The sequence below is a fragment of the Muscardinus avellanarius genome (assembly GCF_963383645.1).
Source record: "Muscardinus avellanarius genome assembly, chromosome: 21".
Taxonomy (NCBI): domain Eukaryota; kingdom Metazoa; phylum Chordata; class Mammalia; order Rodentia; family Gliridae; genus Muscardinus; species Muscardinus avellanarius.
Window position 1 is genome coordinate 2966375 of NC_137807.1, and position 15544 is coordinate 2981918.

The following is a 15544-nucleotide window of genomic DNA, read 5'->3' on the forward strand; positions in this document are numbered from 1 at the left end:
TTCAGAACAAGGCGACCGACACCAACACCCAGACCCAGTTAGGCACCAAAGGCCCCAAACGCCCTTGGGATGCAGGGAGCCGGGCTGGAGGTCACAGGGCAGGTCCGGGTCACACCAGCAGGGGCTAGAGAAAGGCCAAGGCGGCCATTGACCCTCGGACCAGCCCCCAGGAGCCCGGGCCCCGCCTGAGGGGCACCGTGGCCATTGCAGCGGCTCCTGCAGGAACCGGCCTCCTGGATGGGAGGCCAGTGCCGGCCGGCCTCGACCTCTGCCCCCAAACAGAGATGCTTCCCAGAGAGCAGAGCCTCCTGCGCCCCCGCCACCCCAAAGTGTGCACGGCTGCTTGCCCGCCTGTTGGTGCTTTGATTTGTTTTGCAGTGCTGGGGACGGAACCCAGGGGGGGCATTCTACCTCCGAGCTGCACCCCCAGCCTTATTTTTTATTCTTTATTTTGAAACTGGGTCTCACTGAGTTGCAGAGGCCCTCACTAAGTAGCTGAGGCTGTCCGCTTAGTGAGGCCCTGTTTCAAAATAAAGAATCAAAAATTGGGCTTGGGGTGTTGCTCGGAGGTAGAATGTCCCTGGGTTCCATACCCAGTAATGAAAGGGGGGGGCTATGCCCAAAGTGTCTCTCCATGAGGAAACAGACCAAAAAATCAAAAGAAATGGATCACTGGCACCTCTCCTTCCTCCTGGGCGGCCAGTCCGGGGCACGAACCTGCCTGAGAACAAACTCCGGGCAGACGGGCGCAGAGCCGGGTGCAGTCACATCCCCGGGGCGCTCCTGGCGCTCCTGGTCTCAGCCACGCCTGAACTCGTCCCGCCGGGACTTGGCCATTCTGCACACCCATCAGTTCTCCCAGTGGCCTAACCCAGTCTCCGCGTGTCCCACGGCAGCGGGTGCCGCCTGCCTGACCACCGCTCCCAACTCAGTCTCACCTCGAATGACACTTGGCCCGGGACGCCCGGCCCCCAGTTCAGATCTGTGGCGCCTAAGCCTTGCCCTCACGGCCTGGGCCACCCTGGGCGGCTCGGGCAGCGGGGTGGCCCTGCCAAGCGTGCGGCCTGGGAAATGGGGGTCTGCAGGTGGCCCCCGAACAACCCCAGGAGTGAACAGAGGTGCCAAGGAGCCAACTTGCTGGGTTCAGTGCCGGGTGTGTGACGCTGGGCTAGTGGCTCAGCCTCTCTGTGCCCTCCGCGTCTCCACCTATAAAACAGGGCTGGTGATAACAGCCCCCGGCTGTGGGCACCCCAGGACAACAGCTCCTCTATGCAGACTCCCCGGATTGCTCCAAGCCCAAGGACCCACTGACTCACTCATCCACAACCTCCCTCCCTCTCCCTCTCCCTCTCTCTCCCTCTTCCTCCCTCTCTGTCTCACATGTGGCTCTTTTCATACTCCTCCTCTCCATCCCGGGGAACAGTAAGCACCCTAAACCCATGAGCAGACATGCCCCTGACCACAGGAGCCCCAGCCCGCCATCATCCCAGCCCCACCCCCTCAGCCTCACCAGCCCCGGGCCTTGCTTTCTGTATCTGTAAAATGGGTCTGTCTGACGAGCCCAATCCCAGGAACACAAACCCGGCTGGTGTAGGAAGGGAGGCAGAGCAGGGGCCGTGGCTTCAATTTCAGCAACCGGGCCCGCTTCATGGCGAGTGAAACGCGATTCTATCTTAGGGGTCCGTACGGTTTCTGGGTGGATTTACAGCAAAGGGCTAGGGAGGACGAGGTCCCTCTGCTTTTTAAGCACCGAGGGCTCAGGCCATTTGGATTACCCCATGGCCCGGGGAGGGGTCAAGGACAGACAGCACCCGGGCGGGTGCAGCATGCAATGCCCAGCCCCGCACGGCGGCCAGGAGCAGGTGGCCAGGGGTTCGAATCTCACCCTGTGTGTGACCGCAAGCAAGACAGCACACTTCTCTGCACTTGGTTTCATAAAGAGGGGATGGCTGAGACCAGAGGATCGAAGTTCCTGGGCCTCCGTGTGTAGCTTGGGGATACAATGCCCCTGGGTTCCACCCCCAGTACCACACACACACACAAAGATAGTAGGGCGTGGTGGCGCGCACTTGTCATCCCCCGCTTGGGAGGCTGAGACAGGAGGATCGCCAGGTTCCAAGCCAGCCTCAGCTACTTAGTGAGGCTCTCAGCAACTTAGTGAGACCCTGTTTCCAAATAAAATAGAAAATGGGTCTGGGAGTATAGCCCGGGGGTAGAAAGCCCGAGTTCCACCCCCAGTACCACCAAAAAAAAGGGGGGGATGGTGGTGCTCCACAGGTCCGGCTGGACTGGGAAGATTAAGTAAAGTCTCTTATACACAGCGCAACATAGTTGCTGTTACATACCCTGCTGTTACCACTGTCTTCCTGCAACTGTGTGTGTGTGTGTGTTATGGGAACCCAGGGGCATTCTATCTCTGAGCTCCACCCTCAGCCCTATTTTTTATTCTTTATTTTGAAACACAGTCTCACTGAGTTGCAGAGGGCCTCACTAAGTAGCTGAGACTGTCCAGGAACGGTCATCCTCCTGTCTCAGCCTCCCAAATGCTGGGGTTAGAAGCCTGCACCGCCACGCCCCGGCTTCATGTAACCATTTTTGACATAGAGTAACCTTCTAACTAAACGCCACACAGGGCGGGGAAGCAGGGAAGCGGGTGGGCCCCCTTGGCCCCCACCTGGGCGCGCCAAGGCTGGCCCTGCCCCCAGCCCCAGTGGGGGACGGGGATCAGCGACAGACGAAGACACACATGTCCGTCCAGAGATTAAAAACAAGTACGCCGATCGGGCGGGCAGGCATCCATCCATAATTAGGAGTTTGATATAATTAGGCGCCCCGCTAACTTCATTACTTATTTATTTACGGGATTGCTTATTTGATTTACAGGCATCTTATCTAACACCCCTCGGGCCAGCACAAGGGAAGGAAAAGGAGCCCCCCACCCCCGCTCCTGCCCCCAACCCCATCCCTGTGCGCCCGTTATCATGGTTTTGCCCCCAAAGAGCTCCCCAGGCGGTCTCCCAGACGCCCAGATGGCGCAAGCAGGCCGAGCAGAGCCCGACATTCCCCCACTGGACTCGGGGACAAAGGGCAGTGGCGGCCAGGAAGGCGCGGAGCTCCGCTGCCCCCGTCCCTCGGCACAGGAGACTCAGGGACAGCAGGATACGCCTGCTTCACCCACCGGCTCTTGGCACGACTCTCCGGACACAGACGGCTGGACTTCCCGGGCAGCAGAGGAGAGAGCTCCAGCCATGGTCACAAGATTCACCTGTCTTAGAACCGAAAGCCACCCAGCCTCCAAGACTCAGTTTCCCCATCTGGGAAGGGAGGGCGTGAAGCCAGCCAGCTTATGGGAATTCCAGTAGCTGGTCCCAGACCCCACACCACGGTCTCGGCCAACGTAATAAGACAAGAAAAAGTAATTAAGCAGCAGAGAGACCAGAAAGGAGGCGGAGCCAGGATTATCGGCAGATGCAGGGTTATCTCCCAGAGAGCCCCCGAGCAGACACCAAAACTAAAATGGAGCCCAGGCTGGGCGTGGTGGCGCACACTTGTCATCCCCGCGCTTGGGAGGCTGAGCCAGGAGGATCGTGCGGGTTCGGAGCCAGCCTCAGCTACTTAGTGAGGCTCTCAGCAACTAGTGAGATGCTGTTTCCAAATAAAATATAAAAATATGTCTGGGAGCATGAGGTAGAAGGCCTCTGGGTTCCACCCCCAGTACCACCATAAAAAATAAAATAAGGAACCCAGCCTTCCCTGAGCACAGCAGGACTCGGACCTGCCCGGGAACCTGCGCGCACATAAAACAATTGCTGGAAGTAGAAGGTTAGAAGGGCTGGGCCACACAAGAGCCGTGCTGGCGAGAAGGCGGAGCAGCGGGACCCCCAGGTGCTGCTGGAATAAACGGGGACCCGCTTTAGGAAACAGCTAGGCAGCCGGGCATCGTGGCGCACACCCAGAGTCCTAGTACTTGGGAGATTGAGACGGGACGATCGCAGGTTCCAGACCAGCCTCTGCAACTTAGCGAGACCCTGTTTCAAAATAAAATAGGGCTGGGGGTATAGCTCAGGGGTGGAATAACCCCAGGTTCAATCCCCAGTGCCACAACAATAAGTACGTAATTACTTGGGGAAAAAACTTGGGGTCGGGTTACTGGGGACTGAATTCAGAGACATCCTACCTATAAGCTATATTATTTGGAAACAGGGTCTCACTAAACTGCTGAGGCTGGCTTCGAACCTGCGATCCTCTAGTACTCAACCTCCCAAGTACTGGGATTAAAAGCGTGTGCCACCACACCCCGTTTAATTCTTTTTTTTATTTTTTATTTTTTTGTGTATGGAACCGGGGATGGAACCCAGGGGCATTCTACCTCCAAGCTATACCCCCAGCCCTATTTTTTTATTCTTTATTTTAAAACAGGTCTCACTAAGTTGCAGAGGGCCTCACAAATATCTGAGGCTGGCTGTGAACCTGCGATCCTCCTGTCTTGGCCTCTCAAATGCTGGGATTACAAGTGTGGGCCACCAGGCCCTGCTTAATTGAAATTTTTTTAAAAAATGAGCTAGGGGTATAGCCCAGAGGTAGAATGCTCCTAGGCCCAAAAAAAAAAAAAGCAAAATCAAAACAGAAGACAGCTGTGAGTTGGAATTGCGCACACACTACCACACGCCCGGCCACCCAGGCCTAGCCTTTGCCAGAGACAAGGAAACGCGTTCCCAACAAAGACACACACTCGCGAGTCCTTTCTTAAAACACAGGCACGCTGTGTGGTCATTTCATTTTGAAATTCTAGAAGGTTGCAGAACTTCCAGAACAGACAGGTTGGTGGGTACTTCTGGCAGGGGGTGGTTGGGAAGGGAACTGTTGGGGTGAGGGAAATACCCGGCCTTGTTTGAAGGGGTCGTTTGAATGTAGAATGTTCCCTGGGTAACCTCGCGAATTGATGTAAAAATGTTCCGGGATGCAACGCGTGGATGTGGGGGCCCTAGCCCCATCAGCTGATAAAGCCTTGGATGGGCTTACGGGGAGGCAAGGTGAGCAGGCCGGGCGTGGCTGGGGGGCACGAGGCGCTGGGCGTGTGCCCTGGGGACTGATCTGTGTGCCACGCGCCCCCTTGCGTTTTCCCTGCGTTCTGCCACCTTCTCTGGGCTCTGCGGCCGTGACCTGGCCGGCCACGATCTGAGATCTCCAGATCTGCTCGTCGGGTTTTGTGGGCCACGGCAGCAGAGACGCTGGTGCAAAGCCGTGTACAAACATTTATATTCGCCAGAACTCACCGACCTGCACCCAGAAAATGTGCGCATCCTCGCCGGGCACGGTGACACACGCCTGTCATCCCGGGACCAGGGAGGCCGAGAAAGAAGGATCAAAGGTTCGAGGCCAGCCTCGGCAACTTAGGAAGATTCTCAGCAAGTTAGTGAGACACGGCTTCAAAATGAAGATAAACATCAGAGGTAGAATACCCCTGGGCCCAACCCCCCCAGTAACACACACACACACACACACATACAGACACACACACACGCACACACACACACATACACACACGCACGCACACACAGACACACGCACACACACATACACACACGCACGCACACACACAGACACACGCGCACACACACACGCACACACACAGACACACACACACACAGACACACACACATACACACATGCACATACACACACACGCACACACACACATACACACACAGACACACACACACGCACACACACACACAGACACACACATACACAGACACACACACATACACACGCACACACACACATACACACACACGCACACACACACACAGACACGCACACACACACACACGCACACACACACATACACACACAGAGACACACACACACACACATACACACACGCGCGCACACACACATACACACACACGCACACACACACACACACGCACAGACACACGCACACACATACACACACACGCACACACACACGCACAGACACACGCACACACACACACATACACACACACACACACACGCACAGAGTTTAAAAAAATGTCTGCATCTTACTACAGATTATAGGCTAATTACATCTCAACAGGTTGTTTTGAGCACTGGTAACCACAGTCCAGGACAGGCTCCCACCTCCAGGCCAGGCCACAGGTCCCTTCCCAAAGGCCTGACATGAGCCCTGGACGGGCCGGGCCCGGCCGACTCCCAAATCCATCCCATCCCAGCGGGGCCGCTGAGAGCAAATCCTCTGGCTCTCTGCTCTGGGTTTCCCAATCCACAGACTCAAGACCACGAAGGCCCTGAAGCAAACCTAGGGGCAGGTCCCGGCATACAGCAGGAGCCTCATGATTGCTCCTGCAAAGTGACCGGTGAGCAAGGCGCTGGGTGGACAAGACAGGAGCCTTCTAACCTGGGTGAACCCTCGACGGACAGGACTCAGGCTCAGTACCGCCCCTCTCCCCAGATGCCCCGGACTGAGGCGGGGCATTCAGCTGATCTTATCCAGGGCAGGACGAGGTTCCCAAGCTCTGGCCAGGAAGGGAGAAAGCAGATTCCCGGCTCAGTCCAGGCCCTCGGGGCTCCCTGGCGTGTGTGGGGGGAGAGGCCCAGAGGTATCGGCTCAGGGTGGCGGCTCTGGGGGGGGGGGGTCGCTGCTGCGCCCCGCAGCCTGTCCGGCTCCACACTCTGACTGATGGACAAGCCCGCGACGCCGGCTGCGCAGGAGGGGGCGTCCCCCGGGGCTGATTAGCGCGGTGGCCGCAGGCAGCCGGCTCAGCTGTCAGCCGCGGCCACCACCACCACAGGCACCATTAAAAGCTGTCATGGGGGTGGCCCTGTGGGGAGACGGCGGGAGAGGAGGGGCTGGGGGAGGACTGAGCGTTCAGAGCTGGAGGAGACAGAGGAGGCCGCCTACCCATGTGCTCCCCCACCCAAGGAGGCCTGGAAGGGCCAGACCCCTGCCTGGGTGGACACAGAGCCCGGGACTGGGGGCCCACTGGCCTCGGTCATCTGTCCACCTGTGGTGGCCCCATCTCTTCCCAGGATACAGAAACCCCCGGCCCACCCCACCGCCCCCATGCCTCACCTGGACATATGTATACAACACCCAGGTTCTAACCTGTGGCCTGTCCCAGCCAGGACTACCCAGGAACCGCCCGTTTTCCTGTGGCCTGGGTCCACACAGCTCCTGGCCAACAGGGTCAAAAGAGCCCCCTCCCTAGCCGGGCGTGGTGGCACACGCTTGTCATCCCAGCATTCCGGAGGCTGAGACAGGAGGATCAGGGTTCACGGACACCCTCAGCTGCTTAGGCCCTTTGCAACTCAGTGAGACCCTGTTTCCAAATAAAGAATAAAAAATAGGGCAGGGGGTGTAGCTCAGAGGTTGAATGCCCCTGGTTTCCATCCCCAGACCCGCAAAACAAAAAAAAAGCCCTGTCCCAGCCTGAGCCAACCCCACTCTGCCCCCCAAGATCCCGCTAGCTCAGAGGACAGTGGCGGGGCATCCAGGGACGAGCCCTCCCCGGCCCTGGCTGTCCCAACTCTGGGGATTAAATAAGATGAGCGTATGTGTTCTGTGTTTCCTGCGACCGTGGCCATTACTATGGGGACGCCTGGCCCTTCCCCTCGGCCGACCGCCCAGGTGAGGAGGGTCCCCGGGAAGGCCCCAGAGGAGTCGCCAGGGTTCAGGGCTCCTGGGGAAGGCGCAGGAGGGGCTTCCTCCTCCTCCCTGGGCGGTGATGGATGCCCCGGCGGAGGCAGCTAAGTGCTCGCAGACAAAAAGACCTTTTATCGTCCTCGGGTGGGCCACTGGCTTGACAAGCAGATAAGTCAGCTGGGAGGAAGGCTCCCCATTAGCCGGGCCGATTAATAAGCAGGAGAGAGGGAGGCGCTAGGGAGACAGCAGCCGCCTCCACACGGCCCTGCAGGGCCAGCGCGGGGCCTTCAGGAAAACAGCTGACCGCAGCGCATGGCCTGCCAGGGCAGGACCAGGACAGGAAAAAGGCCACCAGCCCCCAGAAAGCAAGCAGGAATCACCCGGAGCCACGCACGCCGGCGGGTGCCGCCCAAGCCACTTCAGGGCCTTTGCACAAGCTGTGCCCGCTGGGGCCTGCCCCGGGCACCCAAGGCTCCCTCCCTCTGCTCCCCCAAGTCCCTGTTTACACCATCTCAACCCAAGCCGGGCGTGATGGCGCTCGCTTGTCATCCAGCATTCGGGAGGCTGAGACAGGAGGATCAGGGTTCGTGGACAGCCTCGGCTACTTAGTGAGGCCCTCTGCAACTCAGCGAGACCCGGTTTCAAAATAAGGGCTGGGGGTGGAGCTCAGAGGTAGAATGTCCCTGGGTTCCATCCCCAATACCGGGGAAAAAAAAGGAAAAGGAAAAGGAAAAGCCACCCACAAGGCCGTGTCCCAGGAGGCTCCGGGCCTGCAGAATAAACCTGGGTCTCGTGAGTGACCCGCACAGCTCTTGACTGTGGAGACAGCGGTGCCCACTGGCCTGGGCCCCCACCCGGTCAGGTGAGGCTGAGGACTCCTCTGCGGCGGCCTGTGAGGGGCGCTGCTACCCTTTAGAGAGAGGGGAACGTTGAGGTCCAGAGGCCCCACGCCCCGGGAGGGCCCGAGCCCAGCTTCCAAGCCCAGACCACGCGAACTGACGCAGTGAGCACCCGGCAAGGGGTCCAGTACGCACGCGCGGCCACCGTGGACCCGGCCACCGTGGACCCGGCCACCGTGGACCCGCCCGTGGACCTTCCCTAGCAACGAGCCAGCGTCCACGCCGAAGGCCTCCCTCCAAGGAGCCCTGAGTCGCGGCACAAAGCGGGAAGCAGTGAGAGCTGGTCCCCAGAACACGCAAAAGACGGTCACAAATAAGTGCCCGTCGGCCCAACAGGAGACGCTTCAGACGCTTAACAAGAAAGGACGATGCCGCGGGCCCGTGAGGACAGGAAAGGATGCTTTGCGGCGCCAGTCAACGGGAAGGTGCAAACTAAAACCACGAGACATCTCAACACACCGGCCGGGACGCCTGAAGTCAGGCAGACAATACCAAGTGCGGGCCAGAGCCGGGACGGTGGGACCACGTCCCAGGCTGGTGGGTGCAACTGGAGCAACCACCTGGGGGGCGGTTTGCAGTTTCCGGCAGACTGAAGCCTGGCTCAGCTCTGAGCACTTAACCCAGAGTCCACAGCAAGACCCAAACATGAACACTCATGGTAGCTTTTTTTTTTTTTTGCATTACTGGGTATGGAACCCAGGGGCATTCGACCTCCGAGCTACACCCCCAGCCCTATTTTTCATTCTTTATTTTGAAACGGCCTCACTGGGTTGCAAGGGGCCTCACTAAGTAGTTGAAGCAGGCTGCGCACCGCGATCCTCCTGTCTCAGCCTCCCAAATGCTAAAATCACAAGCGTGCGCCACCACGCCCGGCTCTGGTACATCGTACATTAAAAAGAACAGGTAGCCAGGCGTGGTGGCGCACGCCGCAGGACCCCAGCACGTGGGAGGCTGGGACAGGAGGCTCACAGGTTCCAGGCCAGCCTCAATGACCTAGTGAGACCCGATTTCAAAAAATAAAAATAAAAAAGGTCTGAGGAGCCAGGCGTGGTGGCGCACACCGTGTAATTGGGTGCAGGCCGGACAGGGACCGCTGGTGTCTCCAGGCCTTGCTGGGGTGGCCCAGCAGCCACCAAGAGCTCTGTAGAGGCCAGACCCCAGGGCTTTGGCCAGAGTCAGGGCCTTGCCTGCCTGGCCAGCTACACAGATCAGGGATGCCTAACTGGGTGGTCCTCGACGCCTCAAAGCCAGCCCCGCGCCCCCTGGACTCCGGTGCCCAGGACGAGTGACCAGGCTGAGGCTTGGCAGGGGTCCTGCACCTGCTCAGACATCTCGATCTCCACGCCTGACCTTTGGCTGAGAGGTGACAGGTGGCCGGACGGTGCCTAGGACGCGCCGCATGGAAGCCCTCAACTAGGCCCGGACACCAGCCCCAAGGCGCAGCGCAACCCGGGAAGCGGCCCTGCCAGCCTGAGTTCCAGACTTGAGGTGTAGCGTATCCTGCATCCCGGGTCCCTGAGCCGGGGCCCCGAGGCCTGACGGGATGGGGGCTCCATCCTCCTCCCGGGGCTGCCCTGGGCCTATGGGGCACATCTGGACACACCAGATGTGAACAGAGGCTTCCCCCGTCCCCGGAGCCTGTCTCGGCTGTGTCTGTCACCGTGGGAGCCAGTCGCCCAGACAGCCGGAGCGGGAGAGAGGGAGGAAGAGAGACAGGGAAGGAGGGAGGGGGAGGCGGCCTCTGCAGCCCTGCCACTTAGCAGCCACAGGGATATTTTATTTTCCTTCTCCAGTGACAGCCGTGGCAGCCACCACCGCTCACCGCCTCTCCTTGGGGCCGCCAAGGTCCCGGCAGAGCCGGCAGTGGCGGCCATTGCCGGGGGAGGATGAGCACAGCCCACCCCCGCTCACCTGCCTGAGCCATCAAGCGCGCCTCCTGGAACTGGGTGCGGTGCCAACCTCCACCCAAGGACAGAAGCCCGCCTGGCCCGCTTCCCAGGAGAAGCCCAAGGCCTGGGGTGCAGCCGCCCGCGGAGACCAGGGGGCCGGCGAGGTCAGGCGGGCACAGTCCCCGGCCGCCCCATCCTCCCTCCCGCACCCAGGCCTGTCTGGAACCTGACTCGCAGAGCCCGCTGCAAGTCGCGAGGCAGGGAGGCCAGAAGAAGCCGGCCATTGATGGCTGGGGGAGCGGGGGCCCCCCAGGGCTGCAGGCCGGCGCCCAGGCTGAGGCTGGGCTGTCCCGGGAGCACCCCAGAGCGGAGGGGACAGGTCTGCGAAGGGACCTTGTACAGCCCAAGGCGCGGGCTGGGCCAGACTGCCAGGACGTAAGGGCCACGATCGATCCAGAAGCAATTAACGGCCGAGGTCAAGAGACGGTGGGGAGATTTGCCACCAGGGACCCGGGGGACATTCCGGGCCCAGCTCCGGCTAGGGACATGATGGCTTCAGGAAGCTGGGGAAGGAGGGAGGAAGGCCTGGTGTTATGAACATGTGGAAGGAAGGGAAGAAGGGAGGAAGGAAGGAAGGAAGGAAGGAAGAGGAAGGAAGGAGGAAGGAGAACGGGGGTGTCTCCACCCCGTGGCGGCGCTTTGCTGGAAGGTCAACCCCGCCATGGGTCATCCTCCCAGTCCATTTTCCATAACCTGGTCATTTAAGTGACTGACCCAACCACATGTTAGCTTTCTTTTTTCTTTCTTTATGGTTCTAGGGTTTGAACCAGGGGCATTCTACCTGTCCGCTACACCTCCAGCCTGATTTTATATTTCATGTTGAAACACAGTCTCACTGAGTTGCAGAGGGCCTTGCCAAGTTGTCGAAGCTGGCCTCAAACCTGCAATCCTCCTCTCTCGGGCTCCCGAGTACTGGGATTACGTGCGCTGTGCCTCCTTTTCCTGTCCCCTTCCTTCCTAACTGGAGCACCCCAACCCCACTGCCCCCAAACCTGCATGTCCCCACTCAGGGCACACAGGCAGCTTCAAACTTACTCTGTCCTCTGATATACCAGTGTGTGTGTGTATATATATATATATATATATATATATATATATATATACACACACACACACATACTGAGGAGTGAACCCAGGAGCATTTTCCCCCTGTGAGCTACACCCCCAACCCTACACGCCCAACCCTATTTTATTTTTATTTCAAAACATGGTCTTCTAAATTGATGAGAGTCTCACTGCTTGCTGAGGCTGGCCTCAAACCTACCATCCTCCTGTCTCAGCCTCCCAAGTACTGAGATTGGTGTGTGTGTGTGTGTGTGTGTGTGTGTGTGTGTGTGTGTGGAACTGGGGGTGGAACCCAGGGGCATTCTACCTCGGAATTACATTCCCAGCCCTATTTTTAATTATTTTATTCTGAAACACAGTCTCGCTAAATTGCAGAGATCCTCACTAAGTTATAAATTGCCGAAGCTGGGGGGGGGGGGCTGCAATCCTCCAGTCTCAGCCTTCCAAATACTGGGATTACAGGTGTATGCCACCAAATCCGGCCTGATTACACTGTATCTTTTTGTTTGTTTTTGCTTTGTGCAGTAATGGAGCCCAGGGCATTCTACCCCTGAACTACACCCCCAGCCGCCTTTTATTCTTTATTTTGAAACAAAGTTTCACTGTGTCTTCTTGGGACTGACTGAGTAGCCGAGGCTGTTGGCAAGCCCTCCATCTTCCTGCCTCAGCCTCCCATACTGGGAACACAAGCGTGTGGCACCACGCCCAGCTTGGTCACACTGTTCTTAATGAAGAGCTGAGTGTACACTATACACACTCGGGAGGAACTCCCGGGGGTGGGCCGTCCGCGATTTCGGGGGCGGCCGGACACCGCTCAGCGCTGGGCGAGAAGCCACCCCTGAGCCTCGGGGTGCCCGTCACAGGGGGACCGCGTGGCTCCGCTGGAAGGGAGGGATGCATTAATACAAAAAGCCAGAAAACCCAGCCGGGCGTGGTGGCGTACGCTTGTCATCCCAGCATTCAGGAGGCTGAGACAGGAGGATGGCGGTTCGCGGCCAGCCTCAGCTACTTAGCGAGGCCCTCTGCAACTCAGTGAGACCCTGTTTCAAAATAAAGAATAAAAAATAGGGCTGAGGGTGCAGCTCGAGGTAGAATGCCCCTGGGTTCCATCCCTACTAAATAAATAAATAAATAAAACACAAAACCACATGCCCAGAAGGGGCAGAAGCCTCTGGCTGGCAGGACACCCTGCTCAGACTTCCTTCTTATCTCTGAGGAGATAAGCAGCTGGCTTCTCCAGTCCTTCCTCATTCAGGATCAAATGAGCCCACCTAATCCCCCTAGGGATCCCCAGTGAGCAGTCACCTAATCCCCACAGCAACCCAGGGGAGGTGCTGCCCGAGCCCCCACCCAGCTCTCATGGGGACACTGAGGAGGCCCAGAAAGGACAGCAGCTGTTCCTCCTTGGAGTGCCTGTAAACCTCCTCGGCCTGCTCCTCCTGGAGGGGAAACCGAGGCAGGAACGAGCCGTGAGCGGCCCCCACACCCCGCTGCCGAGGCGACCGCACCAGGGGAGGGGAGAGGTGCCCGGCCAAGGCTCCTGAACAAACAACTGGCACTGTGTGGTTCTGGAGGCTGAGGCAGGAGGGTTGAAGACTGGAGGCCAGTTCTCAGCAAGTTAGGCTGTTCCAGAATAAAAATAAAAGGGTGCCATTTAGAGGTGGATCGCAGGCCCAGAGAGGCAGCCTTTCCTGTCCTGTGAAACAGCAGAGAGAGAAAGGCAGCCCCGCCAACTCCGCGCGCCACCGGATCCAGGGCTGGGCTGGATCTACCGCAGGGGAAAACCCAGGGGCGCTCTACCTCTGAGCTCCACGCCCAGCCCTATTTTTTTTTTTAAACAAAGTTGCAGAGGGCTTCGCTAAGTTGGTGAGGCCATCCTTGAACCTGTGATCCTCCTGTCCCAGCCTCCCAAGTACTAGGACTTCAGGTATGCACCACCATGCCCAACTCTTATATTTGATTTTTGTGTGTGTGTGTGTGGTACTGGGGGTGGAACCCAGAGGCTTTCTACCTCCGGGCTATACTCCCAGAACTTTTTTTTTTTTAATATATTTTATTTGGAAACAGGGTCTCACTAAGTTGCCGAGAGCCTCACTAAGTAGCTGTGGCTGGCTTCGAACCTGTGCGATCCTCCTGTCTCAGCCTCCCAAGCGCGGGGATTACAAGCGTGCGCCACCACGCCCGGCCTTATATTTGATTTTAACACAGGGTCTCGCTAAGTTGCCGAGGTTAGCCTCAAACCTGCAACTGTCCTGCCTCAGCCTCCCGAGTATTGAAATTGCAGGCCCATAGTGATTTTGTTTTTTTACATGTGGGTTTTTTTGGTTTTTTGTTTGCGGTACTGGGGATGGAACCCAGGGGCATTCTACCTCCAAGTTATATCCCAGCCCTATTTTTTATTTTGAAGCCGGGTCTCACTGAGTTGCAGAGGGCCTCACTAAGTAGCTGAGGCTGGCCGCGAGCCCCGATCCTCCGGTCTCAGCCTCCCGAATGCTGGGATGACAAGCGTGCGCCACCACACCCAGCACATGTAGCGTTTTTTTTTCTTTTGTATCTTAATTTTCCAACTTATAGGGACACATTTTTCTGCTTCTCAAAACCAAATAGGTTTTTTTTTTAATCACGCAGCTGCCCGAGCACCTGTCCATCTGGCTGGGTGACTCCCACCACCCGAGCTTGGCAGGCCCCGCACCAGGCCGCCAGGCTGCGCTCCCACAGGCCTGTGAATGGGGCTCCGGGCACCGCGGGGCGCGTGATTACAGCCCCCTGCAGACTGGAGGCCACAGGGGTCTAGACGCAGGTGCGCAGGCGCCGTGGGGCGAGGAGGGAGGCCGGGGGCCCCGGGTCCACTCATGTCCCTCACAGGCCATTACCTGCGAGGAAGGGGCGTGGGGCTGGAGAGGCACCGGAGGCCATGAGGGCACTGGGAGGCTGGGCCAGCCCAGGAGACCCTCATTCTGCAAAAGAACCTTCTAGACCCACCACTACTATAACCATGGGCTCCTGGGGGTGGAACCCAGGGGCGCTCTACCTCTGAGCTACACCCCCAGCCCTATTTTTATTCTTTATTTTGAAACAGGGTCTCACTGAGTTGCAGAGGGTCTCATTAAGTAGCTGAGGCTGTCCTCGAACCGCGATCCTCCGGTCTCAGCCTCCCGAATGCTGGGATGACAAGCGTGCGCCACTACGCCCGGCTCACATTTATTTTTATACAAGAGAATCCACAGACCTGTCCGGCCAAGTGCAGAGCGTCCCCTCCCATCCCTGTCCCCAAGATGGCCACAGAGCAGTGTCTCCTGACACCCCAACAAAGGCAGCCTTGAGGACTTGTGTGTGTGCGCGCATCCCTTTGCAAAACACACACACACACACACACTTTCACACCATACGTTCATATCTTACGCTCCCCAACATGCGCACGTCCTAACTCACTGAGGGTCTTGGAGTTGACCCTGGAGCACCGGAGCAGGGTCTGCACCTGTGGCCCTCGGACCAAGCCCAGCTCGCCCCGCGGGGGCCATTTGGGTACACATGCTGACAGCACGTCTTTCCTTTTTTTATTTTTTATTTTTTTGAGAGACAAGCCTTTGGAGCCCGGCGTGGTGGCACGTACGCTTGTAATCCCAGTCCTTGGGAGGCTGAGACAGGAGGATCTCAGGTTTGCAGACAGCCTCAGCTACTTGGTGAGGCCCTCTGTAACTCAGGGAGAACCTGTTTCCAAATAAAGAATAAAAAATAGGGCTCAAGGAGTAGCTCAGAGGTAGACTGCCCCTGGGTTGCAATCTCCACTTTTGTCCGTTGCTGAATTGCCGAGGCTGGCCTCACACCTGCACTCCTGTCTCAGCCTCCCAAGGACTGGGATCACAGGCATGGGCCGCCACGCCTGGCTTGCGTTTTCTTAAGGGTTGAAACAACCAAAAAAAAAAAAAATCAAAAGAGGAAAAGTTCACGATGTGCAATTTTATGAAATGCAATTTCAGCAT